The following is a 24,488-nucleotide window of genomic DNA, read 5'->3' as shown; positions in this document are numbered from 1 at the left end:
CGGTCCCAGCCACTCTCCACTTGCACTGCGGGACTGTCTCTGTATCCCTACAGCCCCCCCTTCCCAGCACTTGTTCTGCACTTACCTTGCACTTGCCACCAGCTGGCCCTTTTATTTATTTATTCTACTTACCTTGTACTGCACTTCCCCCCTCCCCTTCCCCATGCACCTCTCCCCTCCCCCTCCCCCTGCACTTGCGCGATCTGAATGACACCTGGCCTAGTAGGATCGTTGTCTGTCTTCCCCTTGTTCCCCCCTCCCTGCCTCGTCGCGCCTTGAAACACCTGTGTATAGGCGCGTTACAAATGCCTTATCATATCATATCATATCACATATGTGTTGAAGGGTCGGGCATTGAGAATTGTTCCTCTACGGTATTGGTGATGTCACCGGCAAGATTGTTTAATAGGACTTGAGGTGCACTGGAAGTAGTGGATTACAGTGGTTAGACTCTCAATTGAGAATTAGTGTTGGGCCATTGGGGTGGAGCTTAGAAGCGCATAAGTCAAGTTGTGATTTGAGCCTTCAGTGGGGTTCTGCACGGAGCAAGCGAGCAGTGATGGTAGTGAGCCGGAGAGGCTAACAAAAAGATTTAATTGCACTGGTATGATTTGGATACATGGTATTCGAGAGACAGTATTGAGATTGTGAATTGCAAAATTTTGAGGTCAAGTAAGTATTGACAAGTGTTACATAAAGTGATGAAATGCGGTATCAAGACAAAATACACAAGTATAGCGCAGAATGGTACAGAGGGCAAGTTGGCAAAGTCATGGCACAAATAGCGAAGCTTTTCCATATGTGTGCAGCAACAATGTCTACTTATTTACATGCAGCCTATAAGGGGAACAAATTACGTAAGCGACTGTGCATATTAGAATTATGGAAAACGTTTTAGGACTAGGCAGGGGACTCTATACAGCGGAATTGGATGCTGAGTCAACAGGATATGGAAGACAAATGTTCCTTGGCTTCCCTTCCTCCTCCTCAAACTGTGGATGTAGATGCAGCAACAGAAAGTAAGGGAATTTACCCCGTAAAGGAGTTCAAAGCAATGGTGGGATACACCAACATATACTGGCAGGATGCACTTAGTGGTGCAAAGCAAGCGAGTAAAGGAACATGAGGTAGCAGCAAATGTAAGGAGTGCAGCGAGCTGCAAGCAAAGATAAAGGAGAATGACATGGGGATGACAGGACTTAGTGAAGGCTAATAATTTATAGTCCCGAATGAATGGGTAGGTGGAAAAATATTGCTAAAACCGGAGGGGAAAGCAACAAGTGAGACAGGGCATGTGGGGATGGAACTACTGCGTAGTAAAAGTGTGGAGGAGGAAGCTAAAGAATGGGTCGGAGATAATGAAGGAAGTAGATGAAAGCGAAGAGAAGGACTAAAGCAAAAGGTTGAAAAAGAGAGGGAGTGAGCAGAAGCATGAGAAAGAGAAGAAAGGGGGAAAAGAAACAGAGAGAGCTAAAGGACATAGCAAGGAGGAAAAAAGAAGAGCAGCAAAAGCTATTGTAAATAAAGGAAGAGGAATTGAGGTCAGATGTCGAGTGACTTGTTAAAGAATGCGGATACAGGGAAGAAGAGGAGTGGAGATGTGAGCATGACAGAGACAAGAGCAGTGAGAGAAGCTCTTTGGAGGTGGTGGAGATTAAGATGGACTTGGCACATTTAGATACTGAGGATAGGCAGAAGTAGGAGAAACAGTAGGAGAAACAGCACAGCTACTCTATGGGCAGATAGGAGTGCTACTGGGCCCTCAGTGAGGGGGGAACATGAAATTACAGATCAAGAAAGGGATAGGAGGGATAGGAGTGGGAGTGGGAAGAACCAATGTTAAGGACACTTAGCTACGAGGATATGCGAGGAGGAGTTGGCGACAGTAGTATCAGCACCATGGGGTCAGATGAGAATCCACAGGGGAGTGAGGATGACAAAGAGGGAAAACCCTCTTGCAGCTCCAGGGAAGCAAGCCCTGATAGAGACACTGTATGTGGAGACAAAGAAGACATGGAGAGAGGAGAAGAGGACATTTAAGTGTGGATCACGCAGCGCAGACAATGGGCCTCATTCCGAGTACGGCGCTAACCAATGGCGCTATTAACGCCTTGGTTGACGCCGTACCCGGACCGGCAGCGCCTTGGTGGATGGCGGAATTACCGCCCCATTCCAAGGTTGGCGGGGCGGTAATTCCCCAATCCCCATTTACCCTTCCCCATTCCCATTCTTGCCCCATAGGGCATAATGGGAGTGGGGAAGGTGTTAATTACGCCACCGTAAATTACGGTGGCGTAATTAACATCAAGGTCCCTTAGCGCCATGGTTTTTAACACCTGCTAAAAGCAGGTGTTAAAACCTCCATGGCGCAAAGGGAACTCGGAGTATGGCGGTAAGGGATTACCGCCACCGCTCTCGTTAGCGGTGGCCGCTATCCCTTACCGCCATACTCGGAATGAGGCCCAATATAACTATGTATGTGCAGAGGCTCAGGGCCCTGACAGGACATAAACGGACAGAGATGGCAAGGTTGTTCACTGCCTCTATAGACATGGGAGACAGGGCGGAGGTATGAGACTGACACAGTTCCCATTATTGGAGAAGGGTGGGGGCGGCCTCAGTATATTCTGTGGCAGCAAAAGTAAAAGGATAATTTAAGATGCAAGCTACCTTCATTGACTGCTGTGGCTGGGAACTGGATTCATGAGCTCGAAATACTGACAGCAGGGACGACATTAGTGGTGGGTGACATGAAGAGTTTACATTCATCCATTCTTGGGGCGGTAGCCGATAATATATGGAAAAGGGCAGGGTATCCCGGATTGACTGCACAGAATACAGCACACAATGGCATACTGTTCAATAACTGCTGAGTGGCCATATGGAAAGCTCTAAGTGTGCAATATCCAGAAACATAGGATATGAGCATGATTATGGCACACAAAATGCATGAGGATGAAGACCCACTTCAGGGACGTCATTTAGGGGTCACCAGAGGTCGCAAGAGCGACTGCTGCTGATTGGCCAGCGCCCTCTGTCAATCTCTTTTGACCTCTGGCATTTCATCCAATCAGAGGAGGGGGCATGACCACACCCATCTTGCATGTGTGGTTTCTCTTCTTGCGAGACCTGCTTGCGCGGCGCTTAGCTCCTCCAGTCTAAGACCCTGAAAAACACGGTGAGTCTCAGGTTGGGTTGCCGTGGCTGTGTGCAAGTCTGAGTTCGGGGGGCGCATGGGCGCCGGGACGGGTGTGTGTGCTGCTAGGTTGCTGCTTTAAGTGTGTGTGGGATCGCTGCCCGCCCTCGCCTGCAGCCACGGCGCAACCACAGGACCAGGCTGAGGTTGGGTGTGTGTGCTTACTGCTTCGCCTTCACACACCAACATAACTCTCCTGCGGCGGCCACGGTGCTGCTGCAGGTCTCTGGCCCACTGGCAGTTCCAGTCACACAAGGTAGTGATCCACGGGGTGCAGGCCCAGACTGACCTGTGTGCTTCAACTGGTGCGGCTGACTTGTGTGAGTGTGACTAACTTTAATGCAGAAGTGGTTTGACTGTTTGTGAAGCCCCCACCCGCCCCTATGGCCTCAGTGAATGTGTTTGCGCCCCCACTCTCCCCCATGGCTTCTGTTACCATGTTTGTGCCCCCACCCACCCCCTTGGCCTCCGTAACCGTGGTTGTGGTCCCCACCCATCCCCATGATCCCCTGGACTGTGTTTGTTGACCCCACCCACCCCCATGTCCTCTGTTACCATGTTTGTGCCCCCCACCAACCCCCCATGCCCTCTGTTACCTTGATTGTGACCCCACACACCCCCATGCCCTCTGTTAACTTGTTTGGAAATGCCCACCCACCCCCATGCCCCCATGACCATGTTTGTTGCCCCCACCCACCTCCATGCCACCCCACCGTGACTGTGTTTGTTGCCACCCACCCACCCCCATATCCTCTGTTACCTTGTTTGTGCCCCCCACCCATCCCTATGCCCCTGTGGCTGTGTTTGTTGCCTCCCCACCCACCCCCATGCCTTCTGTTACCTTGTTTGTGCACCCCACCCATGTACCCGTGACCGTGTTTGTTGACCCCCACCCACCCCCATTCCCCGTGACTGTGGTTGTTGCCCCCCACCAACCCCATGCCCCAGTGACTGTGTTTTTTTGCTCCCCCATCCATGCCCTCTGTTACCTTGTTTGTGACTCCCACCCACCCCCATGACCTTGTCACTGGGTTTGTTGAATATGCCCTTGTGACTATGTTTGTTGCTCCCACCCACCCCTATTCCCCGGTGACTATGTTTGTTGCCCCCGAACCACCCCATGCCCCTGTGACCATGTTTGTTGCCCCCATCCACCCCCATGCCCCTGTGACTATGTTTGTGGCCCTCCACCCACCCCCATACCCTCCGTTACCTTGTTTGTGCCCCCACCCACCTCCATACCCCATGACTGTGTTTGTTGCCCCCCACCCACCCCATGCCCCTGTGACCGTGTTTGTTGCCCCCATCCATCCCCATGCCCCTGTGACTGTGTTTGTGGCCCTCCACCCACCCCCATGCCCTCCGTTACCTTGTTTGTGCCCCCACCCACCTCCATGCCCCGTGCCCATGTTTGTTGCCCCCCACCAACCCCAATGACTGTGTTTGTTGCCCCCCACCCACCTGCATGCCCTCCGTTACCTTGTTTGTGAACCCCACCCACCCCAGGCCCACGTGACTGTGTTGGTTCCCCCCCACTTGTTTTGAAAGTGTGACAGTGCAATGGTAGTAATGTATAGAAACAAGAACTTGAAAGGTTTTTTCCTCTTTACTTATGCAAGCACTTTGAAGAGATACAGGAAGATGATCAGTTAGCAGTATTTGCCAATGCACTGATCAAACCCATTTTAAACTTACCTCTAGGTTCTGAAGGAGATGAAAATTGAAGACGTCTGGCAGTACAACACAACACTGAAGGTAAATTGTTGAATCAGAAGAAAACGGGGTAAGTGCAAAAATCAATAAAGACTGTGAATGCCATCGACTAGAAGAATACATGTTCTCTTGTGAAATATTCTCCCTCTGCCCTTTTATCCTGGCTTTGCCTTATCCCCATACCCACCTATCAGCCCATGTCCCCCCAGAATGTGATTTCACTCTGAAGTACTGTTGAAATAACAGGGCGGATCAACATAAAGAGGGGATTGGGGTCCATACACTTCCCATGGCAACATGGACCTTGACACACTGCTACACATGATGATCCATTCTTGTATGAAATTTCACAATACAATGATATTGTAACCATATTTGTCTCAGTGTACTGAGGGATAATGCTTTATGATGCCACTCCCTGTGATGTCACATGGGGTGATGGTCAAATGACACCACTTCATGTGATGTCACAAAGGGGCATAGTCAAATGACATCACTTCCTGCGATGTCACTCTTGGGGGTGTGACATTGTGATGTCACTTCTTCTACCCCTGGCATTTTGATGAAATTACGTCCCTGACCCACTTCAATATATTCAAGTGTTTCAAGAGCAATGGTGTCTTGAGAAGAGAGAGCCATGGGACAAAACAGTGGGGTTATTTTACCACATTTTATGTCAAGGGTTGCCCGAGCTGGTGCAACAGCAGCTTAAGAAGCTAGTGGGTATGGAGGCTAAGCCATGGTCTGAAATTCAGCTAACCATAGTGCACTATTGTAGACTAATGCAAGACAATGTGAGAAAAAAGCATGAGGAAAGAGAACACGAAGAAGCAAAGTTAGTGCAGAAGAAATTATCCAAGTACACAATGGAAGTGGCATAGCTAATGAGTGGGGGAGGGAGTGCTTACTGAGCATAAGCAGAACAGACCTCATATAGCAAGGAGAGGCTTCGCAGGTCAAGGGGATATGAATCAGTGGCCACAGGGATGAGGAGGAGCACCTCTGTGAGAGGGTTTGCACATCAAATGCATTAGGGCACAGAGGGGTTTCATGTTGGACAGCAAAGACTGATGCAGGACCCGTACAATGTTGTGTGTGTGAGCAAATGGGCCACATATCTCGAGTGTGTAGGAACTCGGGCAGGATGCACCAAAATAGCATCCCGACGGAAGCTACCCACTTCATGGTGATAGACATGAAGAAAGCCTTCTTCTCTATATCACTCCATGAAGAGTCCAGTACCTGACCTTGGTTTTATATAGATGTCAGAAGTAGAAACAAACAAAATGACCACAAGGGTACTGTGAGTCACCTTCTATCTTCAATAGGGTCCTCCAGATGGATTTTGACAACATACAGATGGGGAGCACCATCATACTGTATGTGGACGAGACTTTGATTTGTAGCAATTCATAGGAACAACTTGTTGACAATATCAGGAGAAAAGGTATACAAGCTAGACAAGGCAAAATTACTGTATTGCCAGAAGGAAGTTCTATATATCGGGACACTGATATCAAAGGATGGGTGTAAAGTGATTCCAGAATGGGCAGAGGCGATCTACATATCGGTGATGCCAAAGAAAGTGAGAGTAATGCAGCAGATTTTGGGCCTCTGAAATTATTGCAAAGGCCGGGTGTTTGACTGTAGTACATATACGAGATCCTTGTAAGTGGACTAAGGGAGGCACAAAAAGGGGACGGCAAGTTGCTATGGACACATGAAATGACTGGAGCAGAGCAGAAAAAAGCAATATGCACAGCTTCACTGTTAGGGATTGCAGACTATGATGACAAATTATATTTGTTCTCACACTCCAATGGGGTGGTGATGACTGCGGTTCTCATGCAGAAGACTGCCCTATGGCACAAGCCACTCGCCTATTATAGTGGATTTTTAGACCCACTAATAAGAGAACATTATCCATGTGAACGAATAAGCTCTGGCTGCTGCCACATTTGCGGTAGATAAGTCAGCGAGTATTATGATGGGGTGCAACACTTTCCGTGGAACATGCTCTTTTTGCAATCCTCGAAAGAGCCAACAATATGCTGACCACACAGAGTGCTTCTGGATACGAGGTCATTATTTCAAATCCAGCAATAAAGGTGGTGAGGTGCAAGACTGTAAATCCGGCGATGTTTCTAGCTGAAACAGTGGAGAAGGGGGACTATGCACACGACTATACTGTATATATGGAGCAGTATGATGACCTTCCCAAAGTGGAGGAGAAGCCACTTGCGGAGGGAGAAGTTCTTTATATTGACGGTCCTTCAATGATAGACAAGGCCACAGGGGAAAGACATACGGAGACGGCAGTGGTAAGAATAAAGACGGACGGGAGATCCAAAGTTATAGCAAGCACAAGATTGCCTTCACATTTTTCAGCACAAGCAACATAATTAGTGGTTCCCATAATGTCATTAGAAGCGTGCAGGGACCAGGATGTCACACTGTATTCTGATTTGGCCTGTGTGATGTCTTCAGTACACTCTGGGTTGTCACAATGGCAGAGGAGGGGCTTCCGACGTGCTTACATCACACTGGTGCAGCATGCACCCCTGTTGGTCATGCTCTTAGACGCGTTCTAACTCCCATCAGCCATAGTGGTCATGAAGTGCCAGGCCAACGCGAGTGGGGGAGGACCAAGTCTATGAAGCCGTAGAGGCAGAAGCGATGCATGCAGCAAATTTCTCTGAAATCGCAGACTTTGATACACAATTGAACAGACTTAACCGTGTGTGCAATATGATTCTAAAGGAAGGCTATAATACCTTGCCAGCTACGCAGATAAACACATTTCAGGGAAGGGAGCTGATGGGTGAGAAAGAATTATGGGTGAGAAAGGGATGTTCAATATTCCCCAAGAAAGCTTTGTGGTGACAGGAGACCACAGGCAAGCTAGTGATTCCAACAGCACTATTGCAGATTGCACTCATTAAATTGCACTATCCTACTCATCTGGGTAAGAAAGTATTTGCCGCGCACATTGGGCAAGAGTGGTTCTGTTCAAATATGGCAGAACATATAGCCGCTTTCATGGAAAACTGTGTCACCTGCAAGAAAAATACAGCTGGGCGTACATTAAGTATAGTGAGAGGAGCCATACCCAACCAAATCGGGCCCTTCCAACACCTCCTCATAGACTTCATAGACATAATCCAGGTATACCAGGGCTACCGCTACATGACAGTGGTTGTGTATCTATTCTCCTGATGGATCCAAGCTGGTCCCTGCTCACCCTGATGCTCTCAGAGCTGCAAAATGCCTTGTTAGAGAGGTGTTCCCACGATGGGGGGTGTGTGAGGTTCTGCAGTTTGACAAAGGACCTAATTTCATAAATGAGACTTTTATGCACATCACAATTCTGCTGGGGACACAGCACAAATTCTCCTGTGCCTATCACCCACAAGTAAACAGAGTATTTGAGTGCCTCAATAGCCCAATCAAAGAAAAGTTTGCAAAAATAAAAGCCACCTTAAAAAGGGGATGGCTCCACTGTTTGCCCTTAGCCATGTTTGCACTGCCCAATGAGCCCGGATCTGACCACCACCTATTGCCCCATGAGCTGGTAACTGGACAGCACATGTGAGTCCCCCTGGCTCCTCCCACTATTTCATTGACAGATGCCTATGAAGCTCTGGCATATTTGGAAATTAAATGAATGAATATGTTGCTTCTTTGATGGCTAGTGCTTCTTTTATTTCTCTCCAATGCAGGCACGGAGGGAGAGGTCAAAGAACAGCGAGGAAGATAACACCCCAGAAATGAATAAATGACTCCTAAAGTCTCCACTACTTCACCCTGGGAACATTGTACTGTTGAGAAACTTTGTCCAGGTTTGTTATAAGCCCAGTTGAGACCTCCTCCCGCTCAATCAAAGGAGATTTTATGCAAGAAGAAGAACAAGACAAAGAAGAAGAACCACAACCGCGGGTAACCCGCTCCAGGACCAAAGAGTGAGGGAAAGACAACACGCACACCTAGATTAGGCGCATTGGGCCTCATTACATGTTTGGCTGTAGTCTTGCCGGTAAAAACCGGCAGGCTGCTGCCAAACTTGTGAATTTCACTTGCGCCCAGGAAAGGCCAATTAGCGGGTCATTACGGCCCCACCAGACCCGGTATTTGCCCATTCCCGGGCACTGGTAAAACATGCTCCGCATTCCCATTTGAGCCCAATAGGGCTCAGTGGGAATGGGGAGGCCGGATGCACCTGCACTATTCAGAATGGTGCCATTGCATCCGACATGCTCTGTTCACGGGTGCCGGTCCAACGCCATGTCCAACAAAAGCAACCCGCGAGCAGAACTCATAGTTTGCCGGTCCAGTAACTAAGGTACCGGCCAGCTTACCGGTACCATAGTTCAGACCGGCAAACTTGTAATGAGGCCCATTATTTTTTCCTTACAATAGGTGTTCATCGAGATAGTACAGACTGTCCGAGATGTATAGTCCTCAATCAACATATGTCCTTTCAAGTGTATTCCATTAGATTTATGATACTGTCAAAAACAGAGCAGTTGATTCCTTCACAATAGAATTTTCACACTGTTTGGCTTTATGTAGCTCAGACTTGCCCACAGTCGACCAGCAGGGACCCAACCATCATAGACTTACTCAGTTATTTGAGAATCCGCATAGTATGGGAGCAATTATTCTATGCAGTAGTCACCCAATAATATAGAAGAAGAGCTTAACCTAACACACAATAACCTCCTAACTACACATTCTTTAGGCTTTTCAAGTGAGTTTTACAGACCATTGGAGCAACGCAAGAAAACGCTCAGAAATAACAAAATGGGAAATATAATTCAAAATGTTGTGATGATGTTTTGTGCCTTCTGCTGTCTACCTCTTTACCCTCCTTCTTCTACGAAGACTATTATTTTCACATGCACAAGCTTTAACCCCTACTAACATAACCCCTATCCATGCCATCACGTAAGCCATATCTGGGCAGGCGATAAGCACTGCTAACAAAGTAAAGAGACATAGGCGCAGTGCAGACATTGACTTCTGCCAGGTAAATTCCCATTAAACTGATTTGGCCTGTATTGCAAACAGCATAAACACATGGCCAAGGTAGGGAAACAAACCATGGAGAGTTCACAATGCCTCATGCAATTATTTACTTTAATTGTGTTATTTACTTTACCTTATTTATTTGTATTGCACACAATGGGACCCAGAGGCTTAAGGATGCATCAAAAATAAAAAAAAACATATTGACATACCTCAAAAGACAGGGTGTTAAGGATTTCAAACAGGCGACACACCTTGGTCTTAGCCTAGCATCTAGCACTCAATTGGAATGCTTTATCTTTATATTCTATGAATTTTATTTGAGATGACACACAACCCGTCTAACACCCCCTTTTTCAAATACCCCGAGTCACAATGGACCAATAACCAGGACGGTTGGTTTGAATGCAAGATTTATTTATTTTTAAAATTCAAAGGAAATCATACAACTTTTAATACTGGGCAGCCATCACCAATGGGGTGATGATTACAATGGAAACTGAAACAATACACTTGGTTAACTTTCTACAAGAACATATACAAAGCTAAATGAATAGGGCCACTTTTTCTCTTTGGGTAGATAGCACCTGAGTTAAGATTTCCCCCTGCAATGCTCTCCGAAACGCCTGGGAATTCGGAGTGGACAGAAAGGAGCAGCAGGGTGTCAGGGATATTGTGTAGTAAACAGAATCAAAATCCAACCTTCCCTAATGAAATAAGAGGCAAAAATAATGGCACAAAATGACACTAGGAAACTGACAAATAATTAATGTGCAGTTAAATCTATGAGGCAAATATGACTTCTCATGATAGCAGGAATGGATAAACACTAGCAATCACAATGCAAGTGCTTAACAAAAGGCATACAGTTCAATGACAAGTTGAAAGTAAGAACACGATGCAGCCTAATCACACGTTGGAAAGTTGCATTTTACACGGATGCAGTTTTAAATGTCACAAACGTTTTTTATGAAAAACGGGTGAAATACTCAGATTTGCAATGCAGTTTTTGGGCTGGGGAATAGAAGTATATTACAGGGACAATTTAAGAGTGAAAGGATGGTTGTAGCTGAAGAGTTGGATGAAATTTGCAAGATCAAAGGAGGTTCGATTTTGGCAAAATGAAGCTGTGAGAGAGAGAAAATCGTCTGGGAAAGAAAGACAGATTTTACTTAAACTAGATTCTATAACAAGACTGGAGGCGAGCATTATGCTTCATCTTCATTTATTCTACTCTTCAGCAGTTCAACGAAACACATATAAAAAACCATGAAAAAGTGTATAACAAAACTTTTCTCCTTTCCAAAACTACAACATCCATGAGTCTGTGTAGTCCATGCTCTTTCCACCAGTCACAACCCACTTCCTGTGCTTGGACTCCTCCTCTTCTTTTACTGCTCTTCAAGCAGATAAGTGCACATTTTTTCCCTCTCCGTATGCTCCGTACATTTCGCTATAAGGGAGCCAAAACCCTTTAGGAAGGATAGCGCAGCGCATTGTGTGTGAGAGAAGTTTATTCAGCATTTGTTAATAGTGTACAGTACGTGTCTTTATTGGCGTGTGTTTGCGCTCAAGATTAGGCGTCTTCTTCGTAACCTGCGGCATTAGATAGTCACGTATTGCTTTAGAAATTGATTTCCTCTCAGCCTCGCAGGCTTCGTTCGCAGCGGCGCTCGCGGGGCCCGGCCTCCACCTTCGTGGAGGAGGAGCCGGAGCCCCGAGTTTCGCAGCGCGCCGAGTTACACGTGCTCGCGTCAGCAGTCCCCACCCACGGGTGGGCGGAGCCAGTGCGTTCAAAGCGCTCCACAGACCTAGCCCCCACCCGCGGGTGGGAGGGGTTTATGTGCGATGAGTCGCGCTTAATAATACGACGCAGTGCCGGACTCCTTACTACCCGCTCTGCTGCAGTTCGCGCGTACGCGCATCACGAATTTCAATAACCGGAGATTACAGAACATTTGTCTAAGATTTCAGCGATTGATTAGATCGTGTGCCGTGCTCAGTGAAATAACACTCATTCAAGCATACATTGAGCTTTAAGAAGCAAAGGGCTGTGGATCCCCTACACTGCTGATAGCAGTAGATCGGTGCAGTGAAAGTGAGGACCCTCGCAAGAGCCAGAAGGCAGACTAGTTACAGAGATGCAGCCACAAAAAAAAAAAAGAAAAGAAAAAAAAAGGGTTTGGAAGTCAATAGCATCAAGAGAGAGCAGTGGGTGTGCTAAGACACCTGATTCAGGTATTTTAGGCACACAGCACAGCAGCAAGCATGTCAGAATTCGAGTGGAGCGAGGAGGAGCAATCCCAAGACCTCGCTGCCAGCTTCAAGCAAGTGCTGGGTAGCTCTCTTATTGACGCAGTGGCAGAGGGGGTGAGACCCCTCCAGGAGAGGCTGGAGACGTTGGAAGCCATGCTTTCACAGCCAGATAGTAGCACCAAAGTCTGTAAGCGCACGCCCACGGAATCTTTGAAAGAGGGACATAAGGGGAGTAAGCTAGCCCTCAAGAGGAAAGCCTCTGACGACCCCCGGGGCTCACTGGAAGAGGCGGTAGAAAAGGCCTCAGAGGTGCCTGACGCTTTCGCGAAGCTTAAAGGAGCTTATCTGCAAAGGCAGGCGGTGCCAAACCTCATGACCCCCACTCCAGGGGATGACAATATCGGAGAGGACCCTGGCTCGGAAGAGGAGCTAATAGATGACCAGGCCACACAAGAAGAAGAGGAGGCCGAGGAGGAAGACTGGGCGAGACCCAGTGGGGGTAAGAGAGCATGGAAGGAAAAGCGCCTCCTGGAAGCGCAGGACGATATGTTCGACCCGGACAGCATCCGCAATCTGAGGTCCACCGAGTGGCAACCATCCCCCCCGGTAGCTCAATATATGGCAGCAAGATTTCGCAAGCCTCTAGACAAGGAGGTACGGGCGGAGTGCCCGCGACCAGACCTGCCAGGGAAAGTGGCGGAAGCCCCCGAGCTCGACCCAAAAATGCTAACTTTTGCATCGAAAACGAGTAAGGACCCCCGCAAGGGTATTGATAGATCCTGGAAAAGCTGCCAGGAAAAGGTATTAGATTTGGCAGGACCTCTCGCCAAGATTATGGACCTCGCAGAGAGGGCAAAGGACACAAGAGAAGAGGTTGACCCTGAAGCCCTCGCAGGGTGGGCTCAGAGAGCGGTCTGTCTTCTCGAAAACGCGAATTGTGCCATCGCGTCAGAAAGAAGAAAGGGGCTATTACTCAAGATAGATTCAAAGCTGAGCGATTTGTCATCGTATGAAGCGGGAGAAGGAGCCCAGGGCCTCTTGTTCGGAGAGACCTTTAGGAAGGAGATGGGCCGCTTTGTCGGAACATACTCTTCACTAGAAAAAGCACAAGCATCAATCTGTAAGATATTCCCTGATAGAGTTTTTGGAGGGACCGGCCGCTTCAGGGGTCGTGCTGCCAGTCGCAACCAGGGAGGCAGAAGACCCCAGAACCCCAGGGCGCAATACTGGGAGAACAAAGGTCAAGACACATTCTTCCCGTCCAGAGGGAGGTTCCTGAGGGGCCGTAGGTCCAGAGGATCAGGACGAGGTCAAGGATTTACACCAGGTGAGAGTGATTCAGTACCCTCCAGTGGGGGGGGAGGACGCGCATGTTTTTAGAAAATTGGCGCAAGCTTTCAAGCGGTTCCTGGATACTGCAGACCGTCAGAGGTCTTCAGCTATATTTCATAGAGACCCCGGTTCAGTGGTGCAGGCCGCGAGAACAGAGATTAGCACAAATAGAACAAGCGTGCTTAGACAGCGAGATAGCGCAGCTAGCCAGCAAGCAGGCGATAGAGAAATGCGAGACTCCCCCGAAGTTCGTGAGCAATATGTTCCTGGTGCACAGGAAAGAGAAGGTGCACCCGGTTATAAATCTCAAGGAGTTAAACAGCTGGATTATATATCGGCACTTCAAGATGGAGGGCGTCCATCAGCTCAGAGACTCCTTAAGAGAAGGAGACTGGCTGACGCGTCTAGATCTGAAAAGATGCTTACCTTCCAGTGCTCGAGGAGTACAGGTCATTCCTGGCTTTTCGATTGGCAGAATGAATTCTGGCAATTCAAGACAATGCCATTCGGGCTTGCCTCTGCACCCTGGGCATTTACGAAGTTAATGAAGCCAGGAGCAGCAGCGATCAGGGAGAAGGACGTCAGGCTGATCATTTACCTGGATGATCTCTTGCTCCTGGCGGAAGATCGGAAAGTGCTAGTGTACCAAACGAGATGGGTGCAGGACCTTCTGACCTCACTAGGTTTCATGGTGAATACAGAAAAGTCAGATACCACGCCAGCGCAGAGGTTAGACTTCCTAGGGTTTGTCCTAGACACCAGGAAGGCGACATTGGAACTTCCAGCTCGGAAGATGAAAGACATCAAGAGAGAGATCAGAGTATGCTTGGAAAAGCAGCAAGTATCTCTCAGGACATTAGCGAGAATAGTGGGGCTACTAGCAGCTTCTATTCAGGCCATATTCCCTGGCCCCCTACACTACCGAGCGCTGCAGAGACTGAAGATAAAGCATCTGCAGCAAGGTCTGAAGTACCATCAACTAGTACCTCTAGATCAAGACTCCATTACCGAGCTAGAATGGTGGTTAAAGAATATGGATGCTTGGAATGGGCGAGCCATATTCGGGGACAAGCCAGATCTGGTAATAGAATTGGATGCCAGCCGGAAGGGCTGGGAAGCCAGATGTGGGTCTCTAGAGACAGGGGGCAAGTGGAGCAAAGAGGAACTTCGGCTGCACATAAACTGTCTGGAGCTCCTGGCAGGATCGTTCGCGATCAAAGCCTTTACAAAAGAAAGAGTAAGATCTTGTGTCCTGATGAAGATGGACAACATATCAGCAGTGCGATACATCAACCATTTAGGTGGTACAAGATCCAAGATGCTTGCAGAGCTAGTGAAAGACCTGTGGTATTTCTGTCTTCTATCAGGGACATCAGTGACAGCAGAGTACCTGCCAGGAACACTGAACGTAGTAGCAGATTGGAACTCTCGTACCTGACAGACTCCAGCGATTGGAGACTGGATCCAGCAGTGTTTCAGAGGCTGAACACGATATGGGGACCGTTGCAGATGGACCTTTTTGCTTCCCGGCTCAACGCGCAGAGGAGCCTCTACTACAGCTGGAGGCTGGACCCGGAAGCGCAAGGAACCGATGTGTTCCTACTAGAGTGACAGGAGGTCCGCACTACGCTTTTCCCCCCTTCGTGATGTTGAGCAGAGTGCTGGCGAAATGTCGGAGGGAGAGAGCGGAGCTGGTGTTAGTGGCGCCGTTGTGGAAATCACAAGTACTTTAGTGGAACTGGTGACGGACATACCCAGAGTTCTCCCCGAAGGAGAGCGACTGCTCACGGACCCAGCTAGGTCGTGTCATCCTCTGAGAGTGAGAGGGACACTCCCGCTAGTCGCGTGCAGGATATCAGGAGACGTTGGGCGCTGCCAGGAATTTCAGGACAGGCTGCTCAGCTTATCGCCGAATCCTGGGCTCCGTCCACTAGGAGGAGCTATGACGCAGCTTAGGCAAAATGGACAAGCTGGTGTAAGAACAGAAGTGTTCATCCCGTTTCAGCCCCTGTAGTGTAAATCCTGAACTTCCTTGCGAGCTTGTTGCAGAACGGGAGGGCCTTCCGTACGATAGGAGTCTACAGATCGGCAATTTCAGCCGGTCACATACCGATAGAGGGCGCCCCAGCAGGAGAACATCCCGCAGTAGTGAGGCTCATCAGAGGAGTAAGATTTAAGGTTCCTCCAGAGCCCAGGTACAAAACAACGTGGGGCGTAGCTACGGTACTGCACCTATTGTCAAGTTGGCCGACAGATAAGTACCTTTCGCTGAAACAGTTGTCAGGCAAACTAGCTATGCTTTTATGCTTAATTTCCTGCAAACGAGTGTCAGACGTAAGAGCGCTCGAGATTAACAGACGGTCTTTTGGATCAGAGGGAGTCACATTCTCCATCGTAAGGAGGACCAAGACAGGGACCTCGTCGGTACATTATCCGTATTTCCCTAACAACTCGAAATGGTGCGTAGCACAGTGTATTAAAGAGTACGAGACTAGAACGGCAGAGAATAGGGCAGCGAATACTACCCAGTTATTAATAGCGCGCAGGAAGCCCTATCTGGCAGTTGCGTCAGCTACCATCACTAGATGGGTAAAGGAGGTCATACATGCAGCAGGTGTGAATGTGAATACGTATGGAGCTCATTCTGTGAGAGGGGCAATGGCCTTGTCAGCCGCGAGGGCAGGAGTATCCTTAAGTGAAATAATGTTGGCAGCAGACTGGTCAAGCGACCGCACATTTAAAGAGTTTTACTTTAAACCAGCAGAATGTTTAGCTAGTACGGTGTTGGGGAAGCTTTGAACAAGCATAATGCTCGCCTCCAGTCTTGGCATAGAATATAGATTACCCCTGCTAACTGCGCAGGGAGTATTAATTCTATTAAAGACTAGGAGGCAAGCATTAAATTCCCACCCGAGTATTGTACTGTGTATAAAATGTCAATGCATTATATGAGCGAGTACAGTACATACGCACCACCCTAAAATCTCCTATTGTTGTTTTTTCATAGGGGAAGATCAGAAGAATAGCTGAAGCCAGTACCGTAGCGGAGTATGGCAAGAGGCCGGGAGCACACCGGCAGTTGAGTTTCAAGTTTAGGAGGGCCTTGGCACCGTTAGCGAGGAGGAGTTAAAGACCATGGGAGACTATCAAAGCGAGTAAAAGCAGAGGAGGAGTCCAAGCACAGGAAGTGTGTTGTGACTGGTGGAAAGAGCATGGACTACAGAGACTCATGGATGTTGTAGTTTTGGAAAGGAGAAAAGTTTTGTTATACACTTTTTCATGGTTTTTTATATGTGTTTCGCTGAACTGCTGAAGAGTAGAATAAATGAAGATGAAGCATAATGCTCGCCTCCTAGTCTTTAATAGAATTAATACTCCCTGCGCAGTTAGCAGGGGTAATCTATATTAGTAAGACTATATTGTTAAAGAAAGACATGGTAGGATCTAGAGTTAATTTGCAACGTAACCCTTTCACCCAGCGTTCAGATCTATATGGGAATTAATTTAAATTATTCCAAATATCGCGAAGGAGTTACAAGATGGGGTGAATGGAAGAAGGGCACTAACACTAGGAAATCACAGACAAGATGCACAAAGAATTCTGACAGTAGGACAAACTACCAAGGCATGGATAGAATGGCTTAGGGAGTGGAATAAAGATACAAGGGTCAGAATGGGTAGGCTATGTGGTTCTTTGGGATGGGAAATACTCACAGCCCATGCTTGAGTTTTGGGATTTTGGAACAATCAACCTGGTCTGATGACCGCACGTCGGGTGCCCCTTATGGGAAACAGCTGGGCAATTATGGTCACTGGATGGCACAGGTACAGCTGGATGCAGTTAGTGGGCAGAAAGCCTGTCTGGTCACAGGATGCTAAAGGTACCACAGCTTTTCCTCTGGTTCCTGGTATTTTAGTGGGATTTCTAGATCAAGGCATTGCTGGGATGGGTCAGCTATGCTTTGGCCTGGCAATGGATTCTGGCAAGATGGATGTAGAAGATCAGGAACGCAGGAGCTGGAATTTCAGGAGAGAGTCTCTCTAGAGTCCTGTCAGCCACCCTTTATCTAAAGCATGGCAACATCACATAATTATATGGTAGGGCAGCCTTAGCTGAGTATCCCCATAAACAACTGGATTGGTCAGGGGTGATTGTAACGCCTTCTTGTTAACTGATTGGACTCTTAGAGACATGACATCAGCTTTATGATGTGGGTTTACGATGTACAGAACCTCCCACAGTTAATTTTTCCACAACCCAGTTTTGACATAAATGGCACATTTTTACAGTTGAGGCATCTTAACAAATCACATGGGCAGATTACATATTTTATGTAGAGCTTTGCAGTTCAATTCTCACAGTTGTAGGACATTGTTTCTTCCGTTTAACAATTTTTCATCGTTTTCAGTGAGAAATATTCAGCCTAAAATTCTATAATTCTGTACATGTGTATAGATTATTATTAGGCATATCAGTATTGAATTTCACAATGGTATCATGGACACTTTCCTCAGAATGTCCACTTCTCTGCCATTTCTGTTGCCAACATGGCAGTCAAAGCTACCACGTCTTAAATTAAAAACCACAAAATTATATTTACACTGTTAACTTTTTACATTTTTGCAAAGTCCTGTTACAAAGATAAAAGTCTTAACATTTTATTAATAACATAGTCTTTGGAAAACAAATGGGGCGGGCCTTTGTCCTTCACTTGGCCCATTTTCTTCTCAGCTACCACCAACTGTCATTTCAGCTCACGGTGGGGCTGGGGGTTTCCCAATTTGATTGAATGTTTGGGGCTGATTTCCCCCATGTAGACAATGCAATTTAAATCCTTATTTTATTTATTTTTGTTCTGAATCAGAAGAAAGCCTGTTGAATAAAACCTCCCATATATGTTTCACAGCACAAACCCCTTTACATTGATAGATAATTGCAGGGCCTTATCCAGCATACACTTTTAAACAGGTATTTTCCTTATTTGCAAAAGTACATTTAAACATGTATTGACTTCCTGCATTTACCTTTCAAATTTGTGTTTCTTCTTCCATCTGGATTCCCACATTGTTCTGAAGCCATAGTTAGTTTCTTCTAGGCAGCAATTTGTTTGAAACCCATATGCACTGAAATTGACATAGGCCCAGAGAGCTGGGGTTTCTTTGAAGCATTGATCTTTTTGACATTTTGTGACTCAAATGTCAAGCGTTTTCTGTGGCTGAAAATGAAGTTTCTTTTGATTTTTTTTTCAGATTTGGCTGGCACAGCCTGTCATTCAGGGATCATGCTTTCTTCTGCTGAAGAACAATGTGGATATGGATGGGCATGGCAGGGTCTTTTTGATAAAAACAATGTGATGTGGAATAGTTGGGGAACATCCTTTTCAGTGTAAAATATTCCCTTTTCAATGGGATCTTTTTGAAAGCAGCAGAGCAGCACTGCTTCGATTTGCTTCTTTTGGGTGCACCCAAGAAGACACTGGCATGTTTCTCAGTGTGCCCCCTGTTCCAAACCATCCAATAGGGGTTTGGCAAGATGGTCCAGCCATACTTTTGTCGCTGAAAAATGCAGTTTTGATGCAATGGTGCTCCAAGGAGCCAGTGCAGCCATTTTGCTGTTGACTGCAAAGTGCACCTTGGTTATGAATGGGAATTCTGCTGAGTGGGTCGATGTAGCCCAAAAGGGAAATACACAAAAAGGCAAAAGAAGGATAGCAGCATCCTAATAAAGGAAGGGAACAGAACCCACTATCTAAATAATAATGTCTTCATCTTTTTTTCTGAACATTGCCATTGATTCTATATTTCTGAGGTCTGGGAGGATGGCACTCCAGGCCTTGGGTGCAGCCATGAAAAATGCTCATCTCATAACCTGAATGAGAATACAGAATGGGATTTTTAGATGGTTGGTATAGTTGGACCTCAATGTTCTGACATTTTACTTGTTAGTCAGAGACTCAGATGGATAGAAAGGGCTGATACCCTGTAATGCTACGGATGAATTTAATGCAAAATAGCTGAAGTCAGATTTGGAAGACCACCTACCTGTGGAACATGAAGGTCCACCGCCAGATATAGCTGACTGTAGAAATTCCCCTGGAAACCCCTCTGTGGCCCGGCTCAATGGCTTGAACATTGAGGGATTCCCAGGGAAACCCTCATGGGGGGAAAAACCCTGTGGAGAGCTTCTGGGGTGTGCTGTCTCCAGGGTATCAGGACTGGTGCAGTGATGATCCTGGATCTGTTACTGTCGAAGTGGGCGTGGCCCTGAAGTGATACTGGCTTCCGGGTGCCAGAAGGGAAGCAATTTTAGTTGATTTCTTGGGTGTGAGCCTAAGATCAAAAAAAGCTACACTAACTTCCTATTGTACTCCTCAGGAAGGGCGAGAAGAACGGAGCAGCTGATTTTGATATTTCACCTACCGCGCGGTTGAAAAGCAGAGCTCGTCAGGAATGGGAAGCTGCGTCCCATGTTCAGAGATGGCGGATACAAAGGATGTTTGCAAGGTATGTCAAAGGTACATATTAAATTAGAAGGAAAGGAGGAAGGTAATGTGGACAAAATAGATAAGACAAAAGAACCTGAACGAACCTACGCAGCGTTTCGGAACTCTAATGAGAGTAGCAATGTGAGGATCCCATGGCAGCATACCTGGATATGCTGGGAAGGAAGGGGCATGGCTACCAGTGCGTGTGAGAGAGAATCAAAAACTAGAACGCTATTGCGGCGCAACAATACAGCCATATTGAAGTGTGGCGGAGTTGGCCCGGGATGAAGTGCTGCTGTCATAATGACCAGAGGAGACGACAACAATCACATACACTTAAGACATTTTTGTGTGTGTGTGATCACAAGCAACCGAAAGTGGATCCTAGCTTCAACTGGAAGCTAGTGCAGATTATGTCTAGCGTCTGAGACGTGATCTCTCTTTTTTATCACTCTGCACCACAAGAGGATGATTCCAAGGGAGACTAGCCACACTAAAATGGATGTCTAGGAAGTCATTCCCGTATAGAGATAGTTACATCAAGACTCAAGAAGTGGTGGACGATTATTAGAGTACAGACGAGAGCGTAGAATATGTCACTGAATGTCCCCAAAAAGGAGAAACAAACAGAGTGATGCAAAAGGAGTTACAGTGCCCCAAGACATATCCAAGGGAGATAGGCAGAATTCCAGGATGCTGGGGATGACAGCAAATGCTAATGTATGGACAAGTGTACACAGCAAATGTGTGGAAGGAGGAGTGGTTGGGAGCAAACAATATGCACTCCTAACAGTTTCAGTGGAAGTAGTGCAAAAGGCAAATGACAATTGTCTCAAGGATTGGGAAGCAAGTGCAAATATGCTGACATGGCTGGAAAATTATCACAAAAGGTACACATGTCAAAAGACACATACAGACTGTCTTTGTATTCATAGTATTTCTCCCCTTTTCATAACAAATGCCTTCTAAGAAGACTAATTTCAGAATACATGAGCATCCTTTTTTGTGTTAAATGTACTCTTATTTTATTCATATTTTCTTTTTTCTCATAATAGTATCATCATATATATATATAGAAACAGTGTACAAAAGGTGACAGTCATTAGTTAACAGTGGAACATTAAGCAGGGCCATGCCCATCAGACTACTTCAAGGCGCTTCTTTATGTTTTCAGAATGATGGTCCAGTAAAGGTTGGCAAGAATGAGGTACCAGGCATGAAGGTTGGAACCACAGTGCTTATGGACCACTACTGGGCATTCGGGTAAAGGACATACTTACAACTGCCACCCAATTGGGGAGGAATATGTTCACCCATACAGTTGGTGAAAAAGGGGAACTTTGCGTCAACAAAAATGTAAGAAGCCCTTGATGCGATACCAGCAGAGCACAGACTGTTCAGCAGAATGGAAATGTTTCCATGTCTATCGTTCCAGCAGTCAAAACTAGCACAAATGCCAAATGGCTCATAATAACACATTGGGAAATGATGTAGATGATAAATTCAACTGTGAAAGGGTTAAATGCCAACAAGGAAGAGCGGCAAGAAGTGAGGTTAATGGCTCTCCAGAACAGATATGTTCTAGACCTGCTCACGGCCATGGAGGAGGGTGTTTGCACCATGATCAGGTCTTCTTGCTGTGCATTTATTCCGGCCCATGATGAAGACAATGGGACCTTAACAGAGGCCATTAGCCGGTTTACAGAGCTGCATGCTAATATGGAGGCAGAAACAAATACTGTAGGAAAGGACAAAGACTGGCTTTCATATATCTGGTCATAGATACCCAACACGGATGGCCAATGGAATGAAGGTACTTGTACTAGTGTTCTTCACCTTTTGTGTGATCAGAATAGCCACCACACAATGCAAAAAGACCACTGAATAGACGATAGAGATGAAAGTATTGGTAGACTTAGAGACTGAAGAAGATGAAGACAAAGACACGCAATATGCTGAAATTACAACTGATGCAGTGTCCTCTGTTCCCGGCAGGAATGGTGTTTGAGTTTCCATTCAACACAAGTGACTATGGGGGGAAATGGGTTTGGTGCAACCCTGGTGGAGATTGCAGTTATCTGACACAGAGTTTGGACGACCATGGAAAGTACCATGGCCATTCACGGAGGGATAACTAAGGTTTGGCTCTCGAAATACACATGAACATAAAGAGTCAAGTAGGTAATGTGGTTGACTCATTGACCAAGGGGGATTGAAGATGGAGGTACAAGTATGGCCCTCATGACCCCCACATGACTCTCAGCCCAAAGACTGAGACACGACAAATGCACCTCACTCTTTGGTCCTTCATTGCCATTGTCGATTCATCGCAGATGTGAGAAATGTTACTCTCTCAGACAGTTATTCGGGCCATACAGAGTCGATGATCTGGAGAAAATGGAGATGCCATCAATTAAACAAGCCGAGTGACCGCAAATCAAGAAATCAATGACTTCATCACTGACATCACGAAGTAGCTGCACTTAGATATGAAGTACATAGCCATCCATTCACAAGTAACATGAACATGCATTAGTTTATTGCATACAGTCACAGAAAACATGCTTATGACTCATGCAGGTAGATGATAGGCACAGATACATATCTCTATATATAGTGACAATCTTCACCAAAACTGAACCACAAGACCCCAAAGTATACGTATACCAAGCTTGCATATGCTTGACTGCCACTAACATGGAATATCCATAAGAACAAATATGGAAGCCACAGACCCACAAAAAACAATGAGGAAGGGGTGACAGGCTTCAAGTACATGGAGGGGCTTGCATGACCGCTGCAGCCAAAGGCAAGCTGAAACGATGCACCCAGCCAAGGACAAGTAGAGACTGAAAGTTCCTGGTTACCGAGGCAATAAAATCCTCATAATTACAGGCAAGAGAGCTCCATTTCATGGTCTCAACACACGTGACCCATCAGAAAAAGACAATGTCCATTCAATGGAGCTGGACAGAGAGCTTGTAGAGCAGGGTAATCTTTCCCTCACACCTCTTTTAGTGTTTGTTAGTTTCCAGTACAGTCTTTGACCGTGAGGTACTTTTACCCCCCATAGGGGTTGAGCAGAACAAGGACACACACTATTTCCAAATCAGTTTCGAAGTGTATAATCATCTCCCACAGAGTGTGATCGGCTTCTCCCGACACACGGTACCACTAGAAAGTACCAAAATGGCAAATGAAAGATGCAGGAACTACGACGACAAATATGTTACCCAGCTGCTCGAAAAGGCATCCATCCTAGGTTGTTCAACTGAAACCACAACTTATATCACCAACTGGGACGAGTTAACACATCTGAAGAAAAGATGAATTCAGACCAAACTGAATGGCTCAATAATGCTAGAGTATATAAGAAAAGGCACATTTCCTCAGGGTTTAGTCATGCGTAACGAACCCAGACTTTTTCTTCATAATAAGAACTTTGTGTTGCAGTGGAGCTATGTGGCCAATATGTGTGTGTTAAGACAGAGTTCTGAACTCTGACCTGGTGGGCAGAGGTTCAGAAGGCCAGCCTAGTTTCTTGGAACAGGGTAACCTTCTGGACAAGCCAGACCAATCAAGGTAGCATTTGCGGCGGTCAAGACTAGGTATCGGGGGGGGGTTGGGATGACTGAAAGACCTCAATGAGCACACAGAGTAAAATACACTTACAAATTACTCTATATATATATTAAAAATACAAATACATTTATTTCAAGGCCTTTGAGGTTCAACACACAATGATAATCACAGTAACACTTCTAAGCTAACATCCTATAAAAATACATATATACAAGACCAAAGGGGACTACGGGGTTAATGCACGAAATGGGTGCACAACCTAGAAAGGGAAGGAAACAGGTAGTGCAAATAGCCTTTAGGCAGTTCTGCAATAAAACACAATTCTAACTGAAAGGCAGTCAAATCCCTAATACGAAAGGAGCTTAGTGATCAAATGTACTTGCGATGCTGGTGCATGCGGTTGTGCAGATAGGCGAAACAGGGTCTTTTGTAGGGGCTGTAGCAGCTCAGGAAGTTGGGTGAGCTGATGCAGAATAGGTTCCCACTATTTGTGGAGGGTCTCCCCTTGAAGGCAGAGCAGGTTCCAAGAGTTGGGAATAGTTTGCAGGTTTACACTAGCAGTAGAAACGAGAGGGGCCCTTGGGGGCCACTTTTATGTAAAAATTAATGGATGCCCTAGGGGCCACCGGTAAGGGTTGCAATTATTCACCAACCCCTGGCGCACTCCCGACCAAACTTCGTCAGTCGAGTCTACTTCGATTGCAGGTTCAAATGCGGCAATCTCGTGGCTCTGTGGCTTTCAGTGACAAAGTTACAGCATTGATTCCCAAACAGGACAGTGGCTATTTCTCCACTCCTGGTGGGTGGATCAGGCCAGTTGTGCTGTAGCAGGCTTCAGGGAACAGAGGGGCACAGCTGCAATGAACTTGCAAAGTTTGTCACCTCGGCTGGGCAACACA

This window comes from Ambystoma mexicanum, chromosome 2q (assembly GCF_040938575.1).
Source record: "Ambystoma mexicanum isolate Mex_15411 chromosome 2q, UKY_AmexF1_1, whole genome shotgun sequence".
In the NCBI taxonomy this organism is placed as follows: Eukaryota; Metazoa; Chordata; class Amphibia; order Caudata; family Ambystomatidae; genus Ambystoma; species Ambystoma mexicanum.
Note: the sequence above shows the minus strand (reverse complement) of the source record.